The sequence below is a fragment of the Penaeus monodon genome, chromosome 39 (genome assembly GCF_015228065.2).
Source record: "Penaeus monodon isolate SGIC_2016 chromosome 39, NSTDA_Pmon_1, whole genome shotgun sequence".
NCBI lineage: Eukaryota > Metazoa > Arthropoda > Malacostraca > Decapoda > Penaeidae > Penaeus > Penaeus monodon.
The window spans coordinates 31,430,174-31,435,173 of record NC_051424.1 but is presented as its reverse complement, the minus strand read 5'-3'; the positions used below and the strand labels follow the sequence as shown (position 1 = coordinate 31,435,173).

Genomic DNA, 5,000 nt, shown 5'->3' with positions numbered 1-5,000 from the left:
TTTTGTTGCTTTATTTTGTTGTTTGGTGAATTAGTTACCACGTGGATTTTTCTTCTTCTTTTTTGTAATTATAAATAACAATAATCTTCTTCTTCTTATATATTTTTCTTACCTCCTCTACTTTTTCTTTCAATCTGCTTCCTCTTCCTTCTTCTCCTACTTTTGTCTAGATAGATAGATAGATAGATAGTCATCGGGAGATATACATATGAATATACGCGTCTATTATGCATATGTATATTCATTTCTGCATGTATGTATCTTTACATATCTCCACATGTACGTATGTATATACATCTCTGCATGTACGTATGTATTATATCCCTATATGTACGTCTGTATATATATATATATATATATATATATATATATATATATATATATATATATATATATATATATATAAATGTACGTAAGTATATGTATCTCTACGTGTAGGTATGAGTATATCTCTACACGTATGTATGTATATACAAACAAACACAGTAACGTGTACACAAAGATGAACAGGAAAACAGCCACTCATGTATGTATATTTATATCTACATGTCTGTGTGTGTATATATAATCTTCAGTTCCTTTAAGAACCACTGATATTATCAATGCTTAAATGCGCATCTCCCAAATATAATCGATACTTTAGTTTTATCTATTACGATATATTTATAAGTGTTGAATAGCTCATCTCACTTGCATTAATTTATATGAATACTCTCTGTCTCGTAAGTATTGTTTCAACTTATAATTTCTGTCTCCTTAAGTTCGTAAACACGGGTCACTTTAGATGAATAGTAAATGTTTTTGGTGAAAGATCTGAGGGTCGTGTTTTGACCTGTGTTCTGTTTATTATTATTATTACTGTTGTTGTTGTTGTTGTTTTCTTCTTTTTTTTCTTTATTTCTTGTGTGTGTTAGTGTTTTTTTTTGTTTTTTTTTTTGTCTTTTTGGATGCTTTTTTTTTTCTTATATTTGATTACGTAATATTATCAAGAAGAAAAAAAATCTTACGGTTTTCTTTCTGTTTCTTATAATTTCTATATTTTTTTATACCAATTTTTTTTCTTCTTTCTTTTATTTTTTTTTCAGTTTTTGTTTATTATTGCATTCAATCGCATTATAATCTTGATTACTTTACAGATTCTATATAGATCAATTAAATCATCAAAAAAATTGTGTGTGTGTGTGTTCTTACATACATACATATGTAGATAGATAACGTGATAGATAGACAGATAAATAGATAAATAGATAAATAGATAGAGAGAGGTAGAGAGAGAGAGAGAGAGAGAGAGAGAGAGAGAGAGAGAGAGAGAGAAAAGAGAGAGAGAGAGAGAGAGAGAGAGAGAGAGAGAAGAGAGAAAGAGAGAGAGAAGAGAGAGAGAGAGAGAGAGAGAGAGAGCGAGAGCGAGAGAGAGAGAGAGAGAGAGAGAGAGAGAGAGAGAGAGAGAGAGAGAGAGAGAGAGAGAGAGAGAGAGAGAGTAAAATTGGGCAGTTGATAGATATATAGGTAGATATATTGGTGGACACACATACACAGAGACGGATAATCACATAAGTAAAATATATATTCACAGGTTTAAAGAATGTAAAATATGAATATCCATTTCTCTTTTTTTTTCTTTTTTTATCAACCAGGGAAAAATATCTGGTCTTTTTCTCTTCATCTTTTTATCTATCGCTTTTTCTTTCACTTCCGTAAATTCGTGGATAGGAGGAATAGATGGAAACCAGAAATTATCTTTCGTTAGTTTTATTACAAAATTGTCACTGGAGTTATAACAAATAATAATCGGTATCACAGATTCACATACAATGATAAAACAGTCAGAAAAAAATAATAATTAAAAAAAATGTAAATGAAAATAATAACACACACTTAACTCATTATAATATAATTATTTTTTCCTTATTCTCTCCCCTTTTCTCTCCTAACCCATCTCTTTCTCTCTCTCTTATTCCCTCTTTCTCATCCTCTTTCTCTTCTCTCCCTTCTTCTTTCCCCGCTATCTCCTTTGTTTTCTTTTTTTTTCTTTCTCTCTCTCTCACTTAGACATCAATTACGATAGGAAAAAAACGTGCAAGCAAATTTCGCACGTAAACACAAGGTCTTAAGGTCGATTTTCGCGTGGATCTCTCGCGATCTTTAGAGCTAGGCTGTTAATTACTGATTTTATCGTTAATTGTGTTCATTGTAGTAGGCAACAATTAAGCACTGATTGCTACATGGATAAAACTATATACTTGTTCACTTGTTCATAGTTATATTATCCATATTTGCGTGTTTTTTTTTTTGGGGGGGGGGAGTTTTTAACCCCCCCCCCCTTCCTTCTATCCCATTTTCTTTAAAAAGAAAGAAAACGTCGAAGAAATATAACAATGATAAGGATATTCATAATAATAATAATAACAATAATAATAATAGTAATAATGATAATAATAATGAGTATTCAGAGATCAAAATCACTTACACTTTTTTTTCACATGTAAAATAATATATTAACAGGATGAGATTTTTTCCCCTTTTTTGCGAGAGAATGAGGGAGGGGGAGAGAAAAGGAGGGGGAGAGAGGGAGGAAGGAGGGGAGGATAATTCATTACATATTCATAAACATCTCTCGCACACTTCAGACCCGAGAAAGATAGAAGCTTATTACATTTTTCCTTCTTGCTTTCTTTTCTTCTTTTCAATCTCTCAAAGTCATTTTTTTTTTTCGAGTGTGTGAGACTCTCTCCTCGAGTGTGACGTCACCCTCTTCGGATCCTCCTCGAGTGTGACGTCAAAAGCCTCGTGGAGTAACAGGTAGTGACGTCATGGTATCCAAGTGTGACGTCACATATCAGCTGGAACCCGAGCTATGACGTCACACCATTAAACAGGTAGCGACGCCGCAGAAATCCAAGTGTGACGTCATCATACATCGGCCAACCTCCTACGTCATTACCTCGTCATATGTGAAACATTATAAATAGATTTCGCTTCCAGGTAGGCGAAAGGACATCAGACTTAGAAATAAAGTAAACAACATTGACATAAACATATGATCGACATCATTACCAGGAACCTCCACTCAGCCTACGTCAGAGCTACATCAAAAAACACGTCATAGACACGTCATAGACACGTCATAGCTACGTCACTCCCATCATCATATAGCAGTCTTAATAGTTAGTTAGTGATCGTATGCAGATGTTACCTGCTAAGCGTCAAACGGATAAAAAAAAAAAAAAAAAAAAAAAAAAAAATACAGACCATTTTCATTCTATGTTTCTTTTTTTTTAGATTTTTTTTCCTATTCATATCGAGGAGAGAAAAAAATACATATATAATATATATAAAAAAGCAATGCATAATGAAGAGTATATATATAGTAAGTACACAGAACTAATTCCACAAAAAAGAGAAAAAAAATTAAAACAATACGACATAAGTGAAAGAGAGACGAGGAAAGAAAATCGAAAAGAAAAGAAAAAAGGAAGAGAGAAAATGAAAAAAAAATGAGAGAGGAAAATCACTATCTACAAAAAAGGGAAAAAATAAAAGTAAAAAAAAAAAAAAATTCTTTATAGCACTTACAACATTCTGTACAGTCAAGTTCCCTGTCTATGTACAACACCCACCCTGGCCCACCCACCCAACCCACCCACCCACCCCACCCAGATTATTCAATTTCCCCTTCCTTATAAATACAGCAAATCAGAGAGGCAATAAACCAGGAAAGGCGAATATATTGAGGGAGAAAATTTGTACAAAAAAGATCTTCACCAAAAAATATATTACAGGTCATTCGTTTGAGGAAAAAAAAAAATATTTATACAAAATGACGATGAAAAATTCGGCGAAATTTGGATACGTTTTAGTCTCTGTATCCTGTTTCTCTTGTTTTGTTTTGGTGCATTTTGATTTCTCTTTTGTGTTTATTAGTTATTAACACTATTCTTTGTTTATTCATTCTCCCAAATAGATTCACACTTCCCACAAAATCGATGGAAACGACTGTTAGATTCGAAAGAAAGGAAGGAGGAGGAGAAAGGGGAAGAGGAAAAGGAAGAGGAGGAGGAGGAGGAAAAAGAAGAAGAGGAGAAGGAGGAGGAGGAGGAGGAGGAGGAGGAGGAGGAGGAGGAGGAGGAGGAGAAGGAGGAGGAGGAGGAGGAGGAGGAGGAGGAGGAGGAGGAGGAGGAAGGGCGGGTGGAAAATATAATATACAAATGTTTCGTTTTAAATTATGAAATTATAATTATATAAATTGTAATCTAACAGTCACTTCCGTGGCGTTACAAATTATCTTAAACACCTTTTGGACGACATCAATCCGACATTTTTTTTTTTTAGCATTTTTTATTATTTTTTTTGTGAGAATTCTGTTTTTTTTCTTCTTCAAATATCTGGATTGTCACGTGACAAAAATAGGGTTTACTTTGTTTGTTTGTTTGTATTTGTCGTGAAATACTATTTTTTGTAGGTTTTGTTTTGTAATTATTTTGTAGTTGTCTCTCTATAACATCCATACATTATACAATTCTACAATTAAATTCCACACACTTCATTATCAAATAGAGCAAAAAAGAGAGAAAAAAAAAAAAAAAAAAAATGCAGTGATGGATAAACTCACAAATAATATTAACGCTTTCTTAACTTATTCATTTTTTTTGTCCATTTGTCCATTTGTTTGTTTGTTTTCCATAGCCAGACTCAGATGACGTCATCATAGCAAAATCCGTGACGTCACCGAGGAGCTGCGCAGAGATATCTTTGGTTGGCGAGTTGTGCGCACGTCGACGGAGGCGTAGGCGGAGGCAGGGCGCTCTTCAGAGGGGCGGGGGCGGGGCTTGGGTATGTGGGCGTGGGCAAGGAGGGCGTGGGGGTGCGGGGGAAGAGGGGTAGGGGGGGAGGCATTTTGGGCGTGAGGGCGTAGGTAGGGAGAGTGCGAGGGGGAGGGGGGGGGGGAAAGGATGATGAGAAGGTTAAAATTTTTCTCTCGTATGTGGGGCCTGGTAGGAAAG

The 5,000-nt window shown here is 34.5% G+C and overlaps 1 protein-coding gene across 1 annotated transcript in view; it reads right to left on the bottom strand.

The window, feature by feature from the left end:
* Positions 1–4,139: 4,139 nt before the first annotated feature.
* Positions 4,140–5,000, bottom strand: part of LOC119597267 (LIM/homeobox protein Lhx1-like) — a 58,758-nt gene continuing 57,897 nt past the window's right edge. The window contains exon 7 of the mRNA XM_037946799.1: positions 4,140–5,000. This exon is cut by the window's right edge and continues 118 nt beyond it. The gene's annotated coding sequence lies outside the window, so the exon portion shown is untranslated.